This window comes from Lasioglossum baleicum, chromosome 11, assembly GCF_051020765.1.
Source record: "Lasioglossum baleicum chromosome 11, iyLasBale1, whole genome shotgun sequence".
NCBI lineage: Eukaryota > Metazoa > Arthropoda > Insecta > Hymenoptera > Halictidae > Lasioglossum > Lasioglossum baleicum.
The window spans coordinates 13,807,096-13,828,596 of NC_134939.1; the positions used below are offsets into that span (position 1 = coordinate 13,807,096).

A 21,501-nucleotide genomic window follows, 5' to 3' on the forward strand; every position below is an offset into this window, starting at 1 on the left:
TGTTGTATGCGTCAAATCTTGTAATCGAATTTTAAACCTCTTCCGATAGTCCTATCTTGCTGAAATTTTGTATACACACTTGCTTCCGATAACAATAAAAGTAGAAAATAAAATATATAAAAAAACTTTGTAAAAACCACGCTTATGTTAAAATGCACTGAAAAGGAGAAAATAATTTTTTTCCTGGTTCTCCATGAAATACCGAATCCAGTTAAATGATTAATAATATTTCTCCCCAACATTTTAAGCAATCAGGTCAAAATTTTCTTCTGTTATAAAATGAGTGTCAGAATAGATAGAGAAATTTAATATAAATTTAATTAAAATATGACATCAGTGACTATAAATAAAAGCGTGGAGCGCTCACGAAGATTACGTCAATATAGATTAGTGCTCCACGCTTTTATTTATAGTCACTAATATCATATTTTATTTAAATTTATATAAAATTTATATTGTGGAAAAATATTATTAATCATTTAACTGGATTCGGTATTTTATGGAGAACCACCTCCTTTGCATTTTAATATAAGCGTGGTTTTTACAAAGTTTTTTTTAATATATTTTTACGTTTACGAGGCGAAAATAGCTTCATTCCAGCTTTATGCTTCCGAATAATGTAAATTTCGTTGCCGAATAATGCAAGTTACGCCTCGTAGACGTAAACACCGGATTTTTTAGGGCGATTGCGGTCTAGACTGATCCTTTATCTAGCACTTTTGACTACTGAGAAAAGCCCATCTTGGCATTATTATAAAAATAAGAAGGCGTATCCCGCACCCTTTCCTGGAAACGAGTCTACCCCCTCAATTTCGATGATTCATTCGAAGTGCAGCGACCTGTTCCGAGACAGCGAAAATAAATTTTGCAACAGCAGGTTCGGCTCAGTTGGATATGCAACGGTGTTTATCTGTTGACTCAAACTCTCGAGTTAGGTCTGGTTAATCTGTAAACAGTTGCTTCGCAGTTGGTTTAGGGAAAGTAAGATGGATCGTATTAGGAAGATCGTCGCGCGTAGTTCATGCATGGCTCTCTAGCTCGATGCAGTCGAGAACCCGAGAAACGAGAACGGAAAACCGTGAGGCTAGAGCCGAGACACTACTGTTTGGGTGAACGGTTTTCTGGTAAATGGCGGTCCTGCGGGTCCTATTGCTTAACCAACGGCCGTGCTCTAAATCCACGAGATTATTACCTGTAGCGGCCTCTAAAATCCATCGTTTATGCAGCGGCCACTGACAATGCACGAGCACTTTGGCAACATGTAGAACAAGCCACCTAGAAAATTCATGATAGCGCTCGGCTATATCGTTTCTTCGAAACTGCAAACGTTAAACTCGAGTTTACGCGGTTTACCGTTTTATATACATCAATTCTCTCGGCATTTGGAAAGCTGTTTGTTTCGCAATTAACAAAACCTTAAATCGCCTCGATAACCCAGAGGAAAGCTTTCCGTGACGTATGACGAATATTTATAATAATTCGAACGCTAGAACAATTTGTCGAGTCTAATTATCGAACGAAATATATGTACATCTACTGGATAGAAATTAATTATTTCTCGTCGATGGGAACAATCGGCGCGAATAGCTAGTGGAAATTATTTATAATTGCGTCCAATAATATTAACGGTGCTAAATAATAACTAACAGCAATGACGACGATTTCTACATTTGTTTATGGCCGGTAATCGAATAATAACCGCGTAACACGCGGGTCGCACATTTACATGTAATCCGGGGCTCGTGTTTTATTGATCGGTAGGAATTTATTCGTGACAGCTAAAAATGAATTCCGTTTGAAAGAAAATAGAAATATGTTTAATCGCGGGATGAGCGATTCTTCTGGATAATGGAACTCGCGAGCCTGGAAAATTGATTTAGCCGCGATTCGTGTTCAGATTCGAGCGAACCATAAGGACAATAATTTTATTACACGGATTCGTGCGTACCCCTTTCCCGTTGCGGCGAACGCGAGAAGATTTAAATGTCCTGAGGGGATGTTTTGGCAGCGGGAAAATAGGCCACCCCTTTCCTAGAGAAGATCGCTTTAGTCGCGAATTAATGCGCCCACGCACCGTAATCTACGTTTCGCAATCGAATTTATTAACAGAGTGCTCCGTGTTCTCCGGTTCGAAGCCACTCAAAATTTCCGACACAGCCCGGAGAAACATTTCGGCATGCTCGTGACGATAATATTGCTCTTGAACGTCGATAGTTCGAGAAGCCGACGAGTTTTATTTGATCGAGGAGACACTGCGGCACGAGGAAAATAGATTTTCCGCGGAAAACGCATCCGGTAATCGAAGAGGCTGGTATTTTGTAAGTGGAACACGGGAAGTTGCGCAAGTGGGGTTGCTTAGCCGCGACTTAACATACGCTTTCATTGGTTCCACCGTCGTCGCATAAGCTAGAAGTTCGCTTATCCGCCGGCGAGGGTGGTTAGGGAACTTAAAGTCAATCTTGGGTTATGCAAACGCTTATGCTTAGTAAAACGCTTGCTGCGGGCGAGTCTCTGCTAAGTTAAAGCGCCATAGAATGGAGCTCCGTGTCCGCTGTTCTGCGTTTTCCGAACTTCCAGATTTCCATCTCTACCTTGGCTCGGCTTCTTACACCGCAATACCCGCGCAACCCTTTTTTACTTATCTCTCGGGACCCTTTCGCCCCATCATGAATTTAACCCTCTGTTGTTTCAGTTGTTTAAAACACTAAATTTAATGTTTTCGGATTGCGAGTGCTACATGCGAGTAATTAAAAGTGAACAGAGTCCGCGCAGAAATTTCATCTCCTGCTTTCTTTCACGAACGAATCAAATCCCCGATCCGAACGGCGCAGTCTCGCGTAAATATTTGCGAACATTGCGAACGGATTTGACGTTCGATTAAAATATCTATCGGCCTGTGTACCCGGTTTAAGACAAGCCTGTCGATCTCTCGAGAAGTTATCTGGCGCGCTCGATAATTGTCAGCGTTCAGGACGGTCTCGCGGATTCACGGCGTGACAAACGTGCGCGTTACCATGGCGCGTCGGTCCGGTAAATAACATCGACGTCAACGGGGACTATCATGTGACAAAATCGATTCAAGTGACTGTTTATATATATATATTTTGTGTTCCCCCTTTTTTTTCTATATGTTTTAGTCCGTCCGTATCCTTCTCGGCTCTTTCTATCTTTTCGGTGTGCTCTCAAAATTCCGTACGAGTGGTGTGTTCGCGAGGAGGAGACGCGCGGCGACGAAAATAACGAAAAAGAAAGAGAAAAGAAAAAGAGGAGGAAGAAGGGAGGCGGGCTGCCTGTTCGAGACAAGGTAAGCTCGAGACCGGGGGGAACGTGATTCCAATTGAAATTCTTGGTTAACCTCGTCCGGGATCATTTGTCTTCGTCGTGGTCCCGGGAGAGAAACACCGAGTCATTCGTAATCGAAAAAGAATCCGCGACAGCGCTCCAAACGCCGCGGAAATCTCGGTGTTAAACGTTTTATATCCAACCCCGGCCCTCCGCGCCGCGCCGGAGAGATCCGAATCCCTCGGCCCTCGATCCCTTTCTCGATCCTTCTCGCGTTCGAGGCCTCGCGAGACCGGTTGAATACGCGTTTCGGCGTTCTGCCGTTTCAGCCTGGTTTTGCGTAATTGCATCGGTCACGGCTATAATAGCCTCGATCCGCCGCGTTCGCCGATGTTAATCGGTTCGATTCGAACAATATTATGAATCGATAGACCTGGCGTTCGCGCAGGACCAATCGCTCGTCGAATCGGTCCAAACTGATTACCGTTCCGCCGATAATTTCGTTACCGACTCGCCTGCACACCCTTTGCCTCGCGGTATTTTCTCTCTTCGTCGCAAAAAGAGCCGATCCTTGATTGGCAAGTACGCTCCGCAGGAAATTCGAAACGTATTTCTCATAAATACAGTCTTCCCTCGCATAGTGTTACCGCCTCGGGAGTATGGCGACTCAGAAATCAGAGTAGAGAAGGACTGCGAAAGTAATTTATCTTTCATTCTTTTTTTGCAGAATTTTTACCAACACATTTGTGAGATTTTTTTAATTAAAATGACTATGTAGAGAGCCACGAAGAGACGAAAGTCGCACTATGCGAGGGAAGATCGTAATCCGCCGGCGGACAACTGCCGATATGAATGAATTATGCGATCAGGAAATGCCAGGTACGCGTTTCCGGATTTAGACGGGCCGCGACGTTGTCGGTCCGAGAATGTCTAGAGTCACGGCATAATTGAAGAGCTCCATCTAGCAAAGTGTACACGGGGATTAATGAGGATAGAATTTTGCACCGTGTCGTTACCTGGTTCGAGGAACAAAGAATGGGTCGCAGACGATATAATAAGTTACAGCTGCGGGTTCCGAAGAAAAATGGCGACGTTTCACGCAACGGTTCTCGACGGCCGAACATTGCGGCATTATCGTGGCGATCGAGCCAATTAGCCGTCGACACTCGGACCGTTCCGCTAGACTAATTAGCGCGTTTAAGTGGAGGCTCGCGGTGACATTCGGCGCTTTTAACGCAACGATGTTAAACGACGGTCGCAATTGATTCTCCGCGATTCGTTTGACGGTGTGCCACGACAAGTTTCATCGTTTGGCGAGCCTCTCGTGCGGAAACCAGGCTTTCGTTCTGCAATTAATCCTTTTCACTACTTTCCCAGTGTGCCTCTACCTTCGAAATCACAGATGTTGCCGGTCTGCTCTCCCAAAACGCGAATAACCGAGTCGGCTGCTAATCAAACGTCGCGGTTCATTAACTTCCGCGACCACCGGAACACGGTAAAACCAGTCTCGAGATAAAGGCTTGCACTAAGCCGAAAGTTGCACGCGAACTTGAACGTCGAAGAAAATTTTGTTGATTAAAGTATTATAAATTCCGATGGGCTTAGAGAGTGTACTTCGCCAATAAAAGTTTCCAACTTACTTGTAACGTTGTTATCGGAATACTTTCGACTTTTATCTCTTTGAATCTCCGAGTCGAAGTTCGACCAAAGTTTAATGCACAGTTCCGCGTTAAGAGTTCTCATTTGGAACGGACAAACTAATTTCCGGTTACTTCGCACGTCTTTGTTATTAAAGTCCAGTCTAATTCAGGAATAATTAAGAGTTCCACGGGAATATTCGTTCGACGATTCTTAGCGTATCGACAAGCGTGGCAGTCATAATCGCGAATGCTCTAGAGAGGCGATCGCCATCGTTCCGCCGAATTCCGCCGAATTCCACCGGTGATATAATTGATATCTGATAATCGGCAGGACGTTTGAATAATTCATCTAATAATACTACGCTATCGGTGTAGCTCCACACAATTTGACAGAAGCAGCTCGTTAATTTGGCACTTGACGACTGAGATATTTAGTTCCCGTTATTATCTGCTCCCGCATCCTCCGCCGCCCGCGGTTCAACCCCTCTCGGCTCGCTTCCACGCCAACGTCAATCCGAGATACGTTCGCGATAAATTTTCAATCCCATCGATCGTAAACTAATTGCTTTACCCGGGTGTCTCCTTACGTCTTGATCGCATCCGCTCCGGAGCGGCGGGAACCATTCCTGGCTCGGTGCATGGCGAATGGTCGAAAAGTAACTTTATTTATCGTAAAAGATATTTGTTTTAGTCGTTGTCCTGTACAAGATTGTGTAATTTACATTTGTAAAAACGCAGTTATCGTCTATAATGGTATACCGTCCGGTACACTTCAAAAGTTCAAGTTCAAAATTGTTCTAAAACGGAAGGTTTAGGTTCTAGAAAATATTTATACATATTTCACGATTACGAAAGCGCAAGTTTTGGTCAGTGGTTGGGTGCAGTTGCAGTTGCATGGAGGAGCGGCTTGCACGGACCGTATTCAATTATCACGGAGCTCCTTCGAAGACAGGGCAACAACCGCGAAGGTTGTAAAGCAATCCAGGTTCGGAATCGCGCAATTTCTCGGTACGTTTTCCTCGTCGTCGCGGGAGATCAGGAAGGGAACGAGCGGGAGCTGATCGAATCGCGATTCGAACGTGCCCTCGGTGCGTTTGCGGGGACACGCACGCCGGACGCAAATGAAATTCCCACTCCTTTCGGAAATAAGTTTTATTTCGTGGCATTTCAAGTCGATAGGGGATGCCGGCCGTTGCACCGGTGATAGAGGGTGGGTCCGCGGAACCTCGTGAACAGCGCCGAACGAACAGAGAGGCCAGGCGAAGGATGCAGGAGAAAGAGAAGAGTTTCCATTCTTCGACAAAACTTCTCGACAACTCGTTTGAACGCCACGACCAAGCACCTCCACTTTCCTCTGCCCCTTATTTTTCCCCGGTGCAGCAGCTCGCGAGAAACTTTCCCCGATTCCTTCACGGAGGTGTAACATAATATTTTCGTGGCCGGATCGCGTCGGAAATGAAAAGAAAAAAAAATGAAACACGCCCCTAACCCAGCCCGCTTAACCTTGTTTCGCTTACTGTTCTTTTGGAATATTGCCGAGCACTTCGGAACGACGTACGATGTGCTGTAAATTCAATTAGGGCGGAGCTCAAGTCTCGAGGAATTTGCAATCCTTGTCCGTGCAGTGTGCGCTTACAAATTTTGTATCTGAACAACTAATCGCCGGATCGAGTTGATTCCTCCTCGAGCACGATATTTCCATAATCGAGAAATGAATTTTCCAGTATAGACAAAACTGGAAAGGATTCCGGGACTGGCTCGAAGGCTCTCGTCCGCAACTCATTTGCAAAATGAGCCCGTAATTCTTGAAAAACGAAACGACCAGGTGCCTGGAGTTTTCGAGAACTCTTTTCACCGTTCACACCGTTCGCAGGAATCCTCGAATGGCCGATCCGACGTTCGGACAGGTTTGCGAGCTATTTAAATCTCGCGAGCGTTTTCATAGGTACGCGGCGGCGGCTGCTCGCTCGCTCGTGTGAAAGCGAGGGAAGCTCCGAGGGCGAGATATTTAAAAGAAAGTCGCGGAGAGAAGGGCGCTGATATGGGAGAGCGAGGAGAACCCGTAGAACCGTAGAATCGTAGAACCGTAGTAGAACCAAAGAGCGAGGTGTGGCTCGTGAATATTTCAGACGCAGCGAGAGTGTAGGTATCGAAGGTGAGGGGCTGAAAGGAGGATATTTTTTGAGGCGCCTCCGTAATTGGCGAGTTGAATCATTGATTAGTCGGCTGGCAGACGGCTTATGCTCACCCCTGGCATTCCTCTATCACCCCTATTCGCGATCCAGTCGTTACAGTCGGGGGCTAAGACCCACTGTAGCCTAAGATATTACCCCGCCAGATTAAAACTCGAACCGGTTCCCCACCGTGATAATGCAGAAACTTAATTACTCCCATCTCGATCCTCGTTTACACCTCCGATTACTTTCGCTTCGATCGCAGCTATTTCAGATTATCCCGACAGAATTTTTCATTCCACCGAATTGAATTTGTTTCCCCCCAACATCGACAATGCTGCGTCGTCGAGGTTAATAGCCTCCGCCTTTCCGTTCTGTTTTTCTACCTGGATGGCGGATCCTATTTCACTTGTCTGATTAGGAGCAAACCCTACTCCACTGGCCTTACACGGGACAGCTCCCTTTCCACTTGTCTGGCCGAGGATCAGAATACCGGCACGTGGGCCAACGAAAATAGATATCATTTTATACGTCTGACCAAAGACGGACATCGCTCCTTCCGTCTGACAACGACCCTGGTCTGTGTTACAGCTGACAAGGTCGTAACACCTGCTGAACCGGAAACTAATCTTTCTTATCTGTTTACGTACGGTCGTTCGGTAACAGCAAGGTCATCTTATTTTAATTGGAATGCTATCCGCAATCTAGTGTCATCACAGATAAGGGAAATATTTAATTTTGACAAGCCTGTACATTTAATAAATTTGAAGGTGGTCCCACGGGTCGTGTCTAATTCGAAAAAGTAAAAACATGTCGATGATTAAGCTACCGTGAAAGAACGACACGACCCGCGGGATAACCTAATATTTGCGGAATCGAATGGCTGGAGAACTGCGCTTTTTTCACGCGTGTCCTGTCCTTTTCTGTTTCAGTTCCGTCGCCGGCGTGTGTTCGCTTGTGCGCCGCAATCGCGCTCGCGTGCCATTAAAATTCTCGTGAACGAAAGCGGCTCGATCGCGTGCAAAAATTGAATCCATCGTTTCGTTTCCAAATTGTGCTGTTACCCCGTGGACGCAGACAAATCGAAGCGTTGTAGATCGTGGCTGAACTCATTCCTGCGGCATCGTTCGAACAGGTAAGTGTTCCGAAGAATCGCTTCCGTTGTAGAATCTCGTTAGTGGTTAATCGATCGATCTTAACACCAATTTTCCAACGCCGCACCGATACAAGGATAAGATCTCTCTTACTCTAATCGTGTTCGACGCGAATAGAATCATCGTAGACGATCCCGGGGGGGAATATTTTATTTATAGATTCGAGGATTCACAATTCATAAGTCGTGCCCGATTCGTTTTCACGATTTATTCGGAACGGCGAGAAGAATTGCATATCAAACGAAGCAACGTGCAGGTCAGAACGTGCCTTATCTTTCCTCGAAAAATATCGTCGCCGGCCCGCGTGATTTACTGTCTAAACAGTTCGATGTATCCGCGTTTCCCTGTGACTTACCGTGCACACAGATCGCGGCTGCCATCGAATGTCCTTTAATACTTCTTTCTGACGCATGTCCGAGCGCCGCCGAGTAAATCACCGTGACCACGGGATCCGTTATTCCACGTATCTTTCTGCTCGTGTGCTCGCGCTACTTGCCCGACCACGCGTGGACCGCGTTCTACTCGCAGGGTCGCCGCCGCGACGTCTATTCCGCGAGCAGAATTTTTATTTATTAACTAGAGCTGTGCGAGAACCCGAAAATGTCGAGATTCAGACGAGTTCTCGACAATTTTCCAATTCTCCTTTACGTCGAGATTCAACGTTCCGAGATGTGCACACTGTAAAACAGATTACGTAAATTAAAAATGATCTGGGTTGAAATAAATCTCTTAGCTTCCGAATTAAAATTGCTTCGAGTCCAAAGGGTTAACTCGAAAATTAATAATTCGTCTCATACAATACTTAAATGTTTAGTAATCGATTAGATAGCAACATATCTAGTAATGTAAATAAATGACTTTGAGTCGTCATTCGAGTGCTAAGAGTTAACTCTACCGTTCGTCTCGCATGTTTCGTAGGCCGCAATCAAATCCGTGCTCCCCAATTTTATGGATTTTGGTTCGCAGCATCGGAAATATCGCGCCCCTCTCGAGTTTGCACAGTGCTCGCGCAATGTTCATTTCAATATCACTGATTGAATATAGTCGCGGGATTTTGTTACATCGCTAATTAATCCACAGTGAATGCTCGATGTGATATCGCGATCCCAATTTATTCTCTATTCCCCTACTACACTAATAGGCGGCAGAGGCGTTGTAAATGATTAATGACAAATTTATATTTCCACGCGAGGAGTCAGCAACCCGGAAACAAAATCAAACCGCGTGACGTTCGATTGACATTTTCCAAGTTTTTGCACGCGATTGAACGCGTAAGAGTTCGCAATTTATTAGTAGACTGCGGATCTTTATCCTTAACCTAAGTCGCGGCCATGGAGACTGTAGCGGCTATGGTGGCAGCCGTTTTCGATATTAAGGCATCCGGTATTATTTATAAACGGGACCGTCGGCGTCTCTTAGTTTCGCTTTTGCAGCGGAAAACAAGCGGCTGCGGCCGTATTAGATATTCGACCGTAAAGAGGCAGCGTAATACCGGCCCGTGAACCTAGTCGTAGCAGTTTAGCAGTCTGGGGGTTGGGGGTGCGGTTGGAGGGGTCGGCCCGGAGATTTGCAACGAAAATTAGCATTTTTCCATGCGACCGAGCTGCGTAGCTAACATCGTGGCGGCTAGAGAGGGACGAAGGGAGAGAGAGAAAGAGAGAGAGAGAGAGAGAGAGAGCGAAGGGAGTAGGACGCACAGCGGAGGGAGAAACTCGCGGGCTGGGATCGTCCGGGCTCGTGTGAAAAGGAAAGAAAACAGAGAGGCTCCGTATTCACCGCGGAAAGATTAACGTGTAACAAGCTACCGCGAGCAAGCTGACGTAAACGTTTACACAAAAACGAGCGTCGGTTTTGATCGAGCCCTTTCCTACAGTCGCCGACGCCGTTAAACGAGAGCTTTGATGCGCGCACGCGCTTGCGATTCGACCTCTCTTCCTGACCGCTTTATCACTCTCCATTAACCAGAAAAATATGCATTAACTCTCTCCGCGGTCCACGCACTTTTTCCTTCGAATAATCGCCGCTCGGTACTGACCGGTGCCGCGATAAATGTTAAATGTTATTTCGGAGGAAGAGAGGGACGCCGCCGCCACGGTGCTCGTTTATTTTGTCGCGCGAGAAGCGTTCCATATTTCTCCGGGATGCCGGATGAATCCGGACATCGCGCCGCTCGCATTTTCGATCTTAATACATCATTTGCATATTCATCGGCAAACTTTCCGACCATTTTTCAATTTCCCCCGGTTTAAGATCATCCGTTGCCTCGAGAACGGACGTCTTTCTCCCTTCTGTCGTCGAGCACTTTCAACTTTATTATTATCCACTGTCGTCGATAATGTTTTTTCTCCGCGCCGGAGAAAGCTTCATCGATATTCAAAACAGCGGTCGATCGCCTCGCTCCGCGCGGTCGAACGAATAATATAACCCTTTGCAGTCGACTGTCCCCTCTCAAGCACCACTAGAACTGACTATGCTATAGTTGACAACAATTTCTACATTGCTGAGTGCCCGTGTTTCATAAACTGCTATATGCTTTTACTTTATGCATTTTATAACTTCAAATAATACTAAGAATTAATATTGATATTAAGATTATAAGAATTCCTCTTAATTTACTCTTTAAAAAGAGGAATTGCTGATAATTATCCCAGCAAAGGGGAGCGAAGGGATGATCTATAGAGTTAAATAAGTATTTCGGCGAATAGCGGGCCCGTGCCATCTTGTTTTCATCGATGCTCTCTCGCAGCTCGTCTCGGTGAAACAGCAAAGCCGACAGCGTCCCCTCTCGGTGTCTAATTAAAGGCAGATACATTAATGAAGGAGGTTTAATCAGGGTGCGTTTCATGCGTTGTATTTCGCGTATTTTCGCCCTGACTGCGCGATGGATGGTTCACCGGAGTGTGGCAGGGAGAGAGGGAATGCAGTTAATGACACTGAAGTATTCATATATCGTTCGCGGCGATATATCATGCTCATTTCGTGAAAACCATAGCCGCGCGCACCGAAATGCCACGCTGAATGACGAATCGCAGAAGTAGATAAACGTTTTACGGGGACGTTGAATACCGGTAACGATCCCCGGCGAGCCCCGGGGGGCCAGCCGCAACATTTACTATCGACCGACATTTAATAATTGATTAATCGGATGATTACTCGACAGATCGAATGATAATGGTGCATTATTTAAGGTAATCAAGCTGCATTATCGAGTGTCGGGGAAAACGCGCTTAACAACTTGCATGTTTTAGGAGAGACGCGCGGAGAGAGACAGCAGCGATTCGAGAATATACAAACACCGTATTCCGTTGGAAATTGTTCGGCGAAGCCGCGTCGCTCAGGAATTCGACAGCCGGACGTAGGCACTTCCGGTTTTTCTCGACACACAGTGTGATATTTCGATCATTTAGGGAAACTAAATTCTTAAGCTTTCCCGAAATAGAGTTATACTGTTCTGTTAATTGTTGGTAAACTTTCCTGAAATTTTTTTAATGCGAAACAACCGAGAAACCTTAGATGTAAATGTTAACTCATCAATTTGAATAAAAAGATCAGGAAGAATGCGATGAGAAATTCAAAAGAATAGTGATTCTGGGTTTCAATGTAGGAGTGAATACGCAATTGTTCAAAAACTTTCAATTCCGGAATTAAATTCCCCTAAGTGATCGAGATATCATATTGTACGACGGTGAGGAATCGATATCGATAGGCGTTCGATATTCTTCGGTTTACGCGACCGCGAAATATCGCGAAATTCTCCTGTCGAAAGTTTGCCGGCGAAGTGGCATCAACAAGTTCGTCGTAAAATGATTTTATGCAATGACCGGGTCGTGGAAGTTGAAAATACGGAGGAGGCGTGTAGTAGTTGCGTGGAGTATCGACAAACTTTTTCATAAAATTTTCAGCGTTTTCGGTTATACGAGCCAGCCGGAAGAATAAGGAGCTCTTGACGCGAGACTGGATATCGATTCCCTTAGGCTACTAACGCGGGCAACATTCGCGAAGAATCGTAAGTTAACCATAGGATGATTGATGGACGTCGTTTATGTCGTCCGCGCGAGCCGTAAAAGAACCAAGTATCCGTTGCTATAGTACATTGAGCCGTTCTTCGAGAACATTTGTTCGTTTCCCACTGGTATCAAGAGATATTCCGCGGAATGACAAGGGGCCAGGACAATGGAAGCCGTATCATCCACACACGACCGAATGTCCTCCCTCCGCTCTGGTCCGTGCAGGACTCGTTTAAGGACATCGCTGGCCGACCGAGTGGCCGCTTTTAAATCATACAAAGAGATACCGAACGAAACTTCTCCCGACGTCCACTTTTTCTCGATCGAAACGACGACCTGGCCGAAATTCGACGCGATTAGGATGCAGAAGTTTCCCTCGGTTGAAAAATCGATGGTAATTCGATTCGCATCGAATTTCGCCGGAATAATCGGCCCGAGCTGATAAAAAATGTACGTTCATTCCGGCTAACTTATGTATTGTCACAAGACCGGCGTGTTTTTAAAGCGGCGCTCGTCCGGTTCGCTCGTTTGCTCGATACTTGCCTGTCCACTCTATCGTCCTTGGGGGTTGCAACCGTTTTACCGTAAATCGCGACGATCTTTCACCCTGCCGGCTGAAAAAAATGGCCGGCATAACCCGGACCATATATTACACGGGCACGGTCTCAAAACTCCTCATTTCAAGCTCGGCCGCGGTAACTCAATCCGTGCGGAACACGGACTTCATCGTCTGCCAAATAGAAAATTCCTGACTCTATTCTCCGCGATACGAGACGACACCGCCATCGAATCGGTCGAGAAGTGTGTCGTGTATCGGGTTGTGTTCGACCTACCAAATAAATGGGTCGATGGTTTAGTTTGCGGGCGGATCGTTGGAAAATAAAATTCGAAGGTTGCGAAGGGCGTTGCTTCGTGAAATCTGGTCTCTCAAGACAAATCCGAACCCTTTGACGATCAAGTTTCCCTTGGCTCGGTGGCTGGTCGTCGCCGGACGCTCGTCTTTTGTATCGGAGCTTTCTTTGATTCAGGGTTGACAACGGATCGACCACAATAGCTTCGAGAGACCTAGCCTCTGCACATTGACGAAGCGAAATTTTAACGTTTCCAAGGCCCTAAAAGTCATGCAACATTTTCGAGTCGAGCGGAATAGGCTGAAAAGTTGGTGGGCAAAACGCGAACGACTTGAATTTCTCTCTTCGGCGGGAGATAAACTCGGTTTTCGCGATTCGAATGGCTATATCCGTGTTCCCCTTTCCTCCTATAACTCAACACTGCCGATAGTAACGATCTACAATGGTCGCCGGCGTTCGATTCATAATTTAATACGACATTACGATCCGCCTCGACTATCCAAGCGTTCAATAAAGCTTATCCGTATTGACTAGCCGGCTCGCAATAAGCCGGAAGTGGCTCGCCAAAGGCATCTTTTATCGCAAACAATATTGCTTCTTCCATTGTAGGTCCTTTCGGCCCGGAATCATCCCGCTCCAGAAAATCCTCCCTCTCCGGCAGCGTAGCGGCGGACCGTCGAGAGGTCCTGATCCAGTTTTTTCTCCCGCGATCCCCTCGTTCGTTCCCCGTAGTCCATTGTTTTTCTGTTTGGCGGCGTATCGATTGACCGAGCGTCGCGTCGGCGGCTGGTCTCCGAGAGACCGGCAAGTGTGATAAACTCGACACGCGTGCGGGACCACCCGATGCCGGTGTGTGGGTGTCATAAATTAGCGGAGCCTTCATAAACATTTCACAGCTGCTGCCGACAACCCTGGGCCCACCCCAAACTCCACCGACACCTCTGTGTGTTCCACAGCTAGGCGACTCGACGCGATCCTCTTTCGCTCTCCTCCGCCTGCTCGTCCTCGCTCGGCCAACCTTCACCACCGACTCCTGCAATCGCGGCCGAAAGAACACTCCATCTTTTCCCGCCGTTCGAGTCCCGCGGCGCGGCGGTCTCCGGCCGGTTCATTTTTTCGCGCCCGTGATATATGCACGCAACAGAGCCCCGACAACATTATCAATGGCTGCGTAATTTATCGCTCCCGGCGTCGAGAGGCAGCCCGAGTTTCCGCGCGAGGTCTGCTCCAACAGTAACAAAACTTTCTGAATTACGCGGCAACGCGTCTCGGAGACGTGCGATTAGCAGCAATGGGTGCAGTTTATCCTCCCGACAAGTAACCTCCTTTTTGTTTGTCAATTTCATGACGAGAAGAAAATAAAGTTACTTTCCGGACAGACTTCCTCGAATGAGACTCGTGCTCTCGCGTGACTGGATTCTCAATTATTTATCGCGGATCTTCTTTTTGCCGCGCGGCCAGGAGAGAGATTGATCCGCGAGGAAGATAAACCGCCGCGGAGCCGATTGATCAAGCGGAACGCGCGCGCGAATTAATTCCGTTTTCCTTGGCCGTCAAAACGGAGCGGACGATAAAAGCAAAAGGGGCGGATAAGGGGAGAAAGAGTTTGCGGCAAGGGTGGAGAAGTTCATCGTTTGAAACGGAGGCGAAAGTTTGACCGAAACTGGGTCGTAATTCCTGCGAGCCATCTGCAAAACCAGCTCGGCGAGAACGCTTCTCGCGAAGAGACGAGTCTCCTTTCCCTCGCCTCGCCTCGCCTCACGAAAGAATCGCGGAGTCGCGCGAACTCTCGACTCTTCGTCGCCCGCCGCGAAATGAAATACAAACTTCCGCGTGTGCACGCGCCCGGCAATCGTGCCCGCTTTTATTATTCAATATCATTCTCCGAGGATGATTTTCTAGCTGGCTCCGACGATTTAGTGCGATTCGCCCCTTAATGGCTAGTCGTTTCCGCGATATGATAAATTTCTGATTACCTAGCTGGTTTCTTCGACCCGGGCTCCACGTGTATCAAAACATAACCTCGGCGATGGTGAATCCGGTTCGCTGGTCGCCGGAAACACCACCGGCAAATATTCTATGCCGACGTTGACTGAAACCCTGTCCCTTCGAAACCAGAACCAGAACACTCTCAACCCGAACCGTTTCTAATTTTTACGGCACGTACGGTACATGCACCTGTTACTGCGATTGTACGTTTTGTTGCGGTGTTTTTCCCGATGAGATTGAAATGCGTAAAAGTAAATATTTTGCCCTGAATCAATTTGTACAATTATATGCGATATAAAATCTTCTGAATAATAACAATCATTTCACCACGTTTTTATTAGCTCGTTTTCTTGTCTGTTTGGCTGTTTGCTCGGTGCAAATTGTGCAATTGATTTTAAACTAACGTCCCGATGAGCTAGAGACTTGAAATTTTAAACATAGCTCAGAACTGGATGACAATGCAATATTAAAAAAAATTTATTTAAAAAGCCTATGCGTTTAGGAGATATAAATTATTAAGAGATTTAACCGTTACACTTGCACCCCACGTTTTTCGGTTTAGATCTTACAAGTATTTTCATAGCTATTCAAAATTGACAATCACAAATTTTCAGGACTATCTGTATGGGGCTAGGAAAAATTATTTTATACATTTTAGTCCGTTTTTTAAATGTGGTGCTTTTCAAAAATTTATTTTTACTTTTTAGTCCGTTTTAAATTTATCTATTCGGTCTCAATATGTATATTATTAACTTTCTCTCTGTGTATGGCTGAAAAATTCCAAAATTCAATTTCGCTAGGAAAATGTATGGGGTCCAATTATCCCCATCCACACGGTCATTACAATTAAATTCTGCAGAACTGAAACGAAATTCCATTTTGCGGCAGTCCTCTGCGTCCTCCAAAAAATGACAAACGATAAGGAGGTTTGAACTGAAGGATTTTCAAGGATTGAAAGAAGGCTTTCGAGTTCTAATAGCGACGGACGAGGGTGTGCACGCGCGTGTAGTTGGATTCGAAATGGCGTGCCGTGGCAGCGACGCAGCCAGACAATCGAATGAATGACGTCGCCGACAGGCCCGTGATAATTGCATCATTTGGACCCGACAAATGCGATAAGTAACGCACTTTTCGCGTAATACGGTCAGGATGGCGGCGAGTGGAAAGCCGGTAACGAAGTTTTCCACGGTTGCTTAAAGCGGCGAAGGAAGGACGGAAGGAAGGGTCGGCCTGTGCGCGCATCTGCCGCAGAGACTCCGTTATCCAATGATTCCGCTGACATCCGTAGACGCTCCGACAAATAATTCGGGGGCCCCGAACGTCGTTCCTTACCTCTTCTTCCATTCTCCCTTCGTTTCCCGGTGTCCTCCTCGACCCTCTATCCGCCCCATACTTCAGCCTCGATCCTCCATCCTCTCTATCCTCACCGTCCTCTCTGTCCCCTGTCGTCGTACGCCGCGCATCCTCTCGCGACGGCAATCTCTCGCGACGTCAAAGTTGGTTCGCAGCTGCTTCGAAGACGAAAACGGCCCTTTCAAGATATTCCGGCAAACAAGTTTCTTAAGTACGGTATGCGCTTTGCGCGACCTTCCCTTAAAAGGGTTCTCGATGCTTTTAGAAGATTAATTTGTACACTACTGCCTCGCCTACCGTGGACCGATAAGAATAAGCGTCGCGCGGCGAAATCACAAAGTTCGAGGCGACTCCTGTTAACGTCATCCTTCGGCCGGATTGACGTGCCCCTCTTTGCAGTTCCCTGTTCCCCGGCGGCTGTTCCCGGCAACTTTGCCGCCGGTAATGATTTTCTTTCGGCTAGAACTAATCGCATTACTCGAAAACATCGAATCGATGTTGTTGCAAACAACAGACAAACCCGACGGACCAGCTCGCGCGTTTATCGCGGTGCATATGTCCACGAACACAATGCGATTATTTCTGGGAATATAGTTGGCTCGCAGTGAGGTCGCTCTGGGATTGCCTTCGCAGGATCGTCGCTGCGACTTAAGCCGCCGTTTAGAGCGTCGGGTAGAATCGGTTCGCGTTACCGGCCTCGGAGGTGTCGTTTATAAGGCAACTCGAAGCGGCCCAAAATCCATGAAAATCCGTCCCCTATCGTCTCGCGTGCGATAAAACGTCAACGGGCGCAAGCTCGCGCGCGGCGAGAACGTTGCAAGTCGTCCCCATGGGATCCTTATCATCGAACGCTAAGAAATTTCAGCCTCGCTGAATTATAGTCGCGCTCGTATTCGTGGGAAACCGATCGATCGCGTCCCCCGAACGCTTTCGCCGGACGTGGGAGAAACAATCGATGAAAAAAATGAACGCTCGCGGGAAACGGCGGGGTGAAAATCGCCGAGGCTCTGTATCTCTCCGCCTGGCCCCGGAATCCCGAGCTTTCACGTAACAAACGAGCCTCTGACTTTTCACGAGCTCCTCGACGTCTGGAGTGCTCGGGTCTCGAGAGAAAGCTGTTTTTGTGCATTTATATCGCCGGGCACTTAATCGATCGGGTTTTTCGACGTAAGCCTCTTATCGTGCAGAATGAGTCCTTTGGTTCCAATTAGCGTCTCTGAGAGATCGACCGGCTGCTGTGCCGGTTGCTGCTTGCCTCTCTCTCTCTCTCTCTCTCTCTCTCTCTCTCTCTCTCTCTCTGTCTCTCTTCTATGTGTATCGAAACGGTCCGCACGGGACTTTGAAACGGTCGCGGACGAGATGTTGCGTACGTAAATGAATGCACAAAGAGGAGTGGACAAATTCAAGACGAGTAACGAGCGGCGGTGGGGGGCGGGGACGGGCGGCTTAAGACTTCGAGCACTTTGATGAACGGTTTAAGCGACGACCTCCTCTCTCCGCAGGATCGATTCGCGATTTCAGATTCGGCAAATTCGAAAATGAACCTTGAAGGGAAGTCTGTTTCGGCAGGAGGTTAGGTTAAATCGATCGGCGCACAGTCTGACAGCCTTTTTTAGCTGGACAAAATTCCAAATCGCCTATTTTTATATATTTATACATTAATGATGATAATTTGGAATTGCTAAAGTGAAAATACATGTTTTGAGATGCTATATCCATCGTATATAGGAAATTTAAATACTCCTTAGTACATTTTAACATATTTCTAGCGCATATGGAAATGTGCCCGTTCATTTATAGGTTAGGTGTCCGTCTTTTAGGTGAAGTTTACACGTTCCGTAAACATACAACGAAAGAATTTTAAGTTTTAATATTCAAGGGTTTTAATATTATATCGGCACAGTTAGTTTTTGTTTATTTGAAAGTTAATTTTGTCCAGCTAAAAAGGCCATTCGTCACACTGTGCGGCGGCGTTTTAATTACGGCAACCCATTTTTCGTTTATCATTCCGGTGATTATTTACGAGCATTGCTGTCGGCGAATTCAATCGAGCGTTGATAATTATATGCGGTCTATATTATTTCGTGGGAATTGGTCTACGCGCGTTATTAATATTTCGCGGTGAAATCTTCTGTTTCCGCCGTGTGTTGCGGTCGATGAAATTTACGCGAAATTTACCGCCGCTTGTTCTATTATATTATACTTGGGCGAGAGCGGGCTTTTTCCCCGGGAATACTCGACAGAATCGCCGAGCGAACGTTATGGAATGATCCGCCACATGATCTCGCGCAGTCCAATTTCGAAGATGATCGCGCTTCGGCTATACGAGAATGGTGTTCCACGTGACGGAAGAACGTTTCGGCGCGCGTAATAAATCAAATAAAGCGACGCAAGTACACGGGGAGACTGGTAAAGTTTATTCGCGGCGTCCGGAGGAGGTGGCGTAGTGATTATCACGATCAAGCAAAGGGACGTGAACGTGTGCACTTTAATCTCGTCGAAAATCCAATTAAACTACTTTGCGATTGCGGCGCGTCCTGGCACCATGTTGGTTTCCGACATCTACGAAATTCGTAACCCGCGCTGTAACTTGTTTGGCTCGGTCGCGCTTCCATCCTATTACCGTTGAAATATACGGCCATTCGAATGCTGGCTGCTCGGTTAACTGCTACGAAATGTTATTTAAATCCTAATAACAGCATTAGCGTGGCTGATACGCCCTCTATGTTTCGCCTAGGTGGCTGCGATATTATCCTAATTTTTAAGCGAACGACAAACACGAGCTGTTCCGTTCATCAACTGTTCGGTTCCGCAGCGCTTTTTCAAAGTGCTCGCAGATTTCTCCGTACGAGAAACTTCCGACTAAGAGACACAGACATATGCGAGATAGGATTGTTTTTATATCTTTATGTTTATAAATGAAATAAAGATTTGTAGATAAAAATGCGAAGATGATCGAGTAAGATGCTTACTGAATTTCATATGATTTTCCTCATTTTTTCGATATGAAACTGATACTCTGCCCGAAATTACCAGAAAGCCACGTGATTTTTTGGTGAAATCTGATAATTATGTCATAGTAATGAGAAGCTGATGTATGACAACATTTTAGGATCAATAAAAGAATCTATTTACATGATTACATTCATAGATATATTATTTATTTACAAAAAAAAAACGTAAAGATGGCAAAATGGCAATTATGGTAAGTATTAATTTGTAAATATAGAAGAAATTTTCGATAATCTTGATGTTATCTACTTAAAAAACGTGTGGCTTAAGGAAATTATGCAGTTCGTTTTTTGTAGATAAATAATATATCTGTGAATGTAATCATGTAAATGGTAAATTTTATTTTAAAAGAACTTCGTATAGTCTATTCTGGATAATCCTTCACCTCGTACAATACTTTCAGTAGTTTATTAAAATATTCAATACGTTTAGTCACAGATTAAATACAAATTTAATAATGCAACAAATATTTTGACGTCGTTCGGGTGGGAAGAGTTAACAACGAATAGTGTTTGTTTATCGTAAGAGAAAGAAAAAGTATGACGGAGAGTCGGTCGTATCTGTGTATAATGACGCGGGCGCCGGGAGATCCGATTGACGGAACAATTATTCTATTTGCCGGACATAATCAAGAAATAACATGGGACGATGTAATGCGAAAAGGAGAAGAAAAAAGGGAGGCGGAGAGAGCTGTACGAGGTGGTAGGAAAACACGAGAGCCTGAACGAAAAGTGCCGCAGGGCGATGCGCATATAGACGAGATTTAGAGATAGTCTCGACCGAGGGTTTTCATTCCGAATTCAATAAAAGCTTTCGACAGATTATGCATGTCCTCTTTCGCGTGGGGAAACGCTCGGTGGCGACGGCGACGGCGGCGGCAACGTGTCTCCTCGGGGGAAGTTAAAAATGAAGCCTCGTTCCATTTCATTAACAAGACCCCCGCTTCATTAATTCGCATAAACCTTAAATCTTCGTTTCTCCGCGAGCGAATGATAATGTAACGCGACACACTGAAATTGTCCCGGCATAATCCCAGCGAGTGTACTCACCTCGCGTCGTATAATGAAAATTTCTATCGTTTTCGCGAGTACGCGACTAGCACGAGGCCAGAGAATAGTGCGTTCCCTAAATTGCACTAGCGGACATTCATCGTCGGGGAACAGATTTTTGTCCGTCCGACGCGTGACTCTCGCTCGCGCAATTATAAAATTACATTGGAGCTTTGGATGGTGTACAAACACGGGGAAACTTGGAAACGTGTAGCAATTTCTAGGTCGCTAAGAGTGTTCCGCCCAGCGAACCATTGAGCAGCGCGAGCCCCGAGCTAGCGGGGCGAACGTGAATTTATGACATTAGCGAAAGCCCCGAGGCTTTCTGACCGATAAAAGAACGTGATACCTTTTCACGGGGAATGACAAAGACCGCGGTGACGTTGAAAAATCTTTAAAATATAATTTCACCGGGTATTTACGGGGAAACGTTTAAATGGAATCCACCGAGATGGCGGAGGTAGAAACGCGCGATGCAAAGTAACGTCGTAAGAAGCATTTTTCATTTCCGTTGCCCGTGGCCGTTCTTCGCTCGCCCCCGCCCGCCGGACTGACTTTCATTGATCTTTCTTTTTCTCTTTATTTACTAGCGCTTCGCCGGAAAACTAACGCCCCGGTAGTTCGCTCGAGAACCGGAAGGTGCAAGGTAAACCCGCACTTCGCGAGTTAAGCGGCCGTGAGGAGACGCAGTAACGTTTGAAATTTCGAGGACCATGAGCTTCCGTGTCTCTCCCCATCCCAGCCCGTTTCGACACTCTATTCTTCTCGATTTAACCGCAATGCTCCGTTGTAGCAGTTCACCGGCAACGGCCGGGAGCCACTTCGGATTTTTCCTTGGGCGACTCGCATCGGGGAGAAAACCGCTGATTAAGTGGCTACTCGATCGAAGGATCGTTTACTTTCGCAACGATGATTGAATTTATAATGAAGCCCTTTGGCCTCCGTCGAGCACTCGCGTTCCAATGGACGATCCGCCTGTTTCTTTCTTCC

General features: G+C 46.3%; 1 protein-coding gene across 2 annotated transcripts in view; it reads left to right on the forward strand.

Annotated features, from left to right (window-relative positions):
* LOC143213458 (CUGBP Elav-like family member 1-A) overlaps positions 1 to 21,501 on the forward strand; it is a 455,043-nt gene that overhangs the window by 33,552 nt on the left and 399,990 nt on the right. For both annotated transcript variants that reach the window (XM_076433332.1, XM_076433335.1), the window contains exon 2: positions 8,029 to 8,231. The gene's annotated coding sequence lies outside the window, so the exon portion shown is untranslated. The remainder of the gene's footprint in view (positions 1 to 8,028; positions 8,232 to 21,501) is intronic.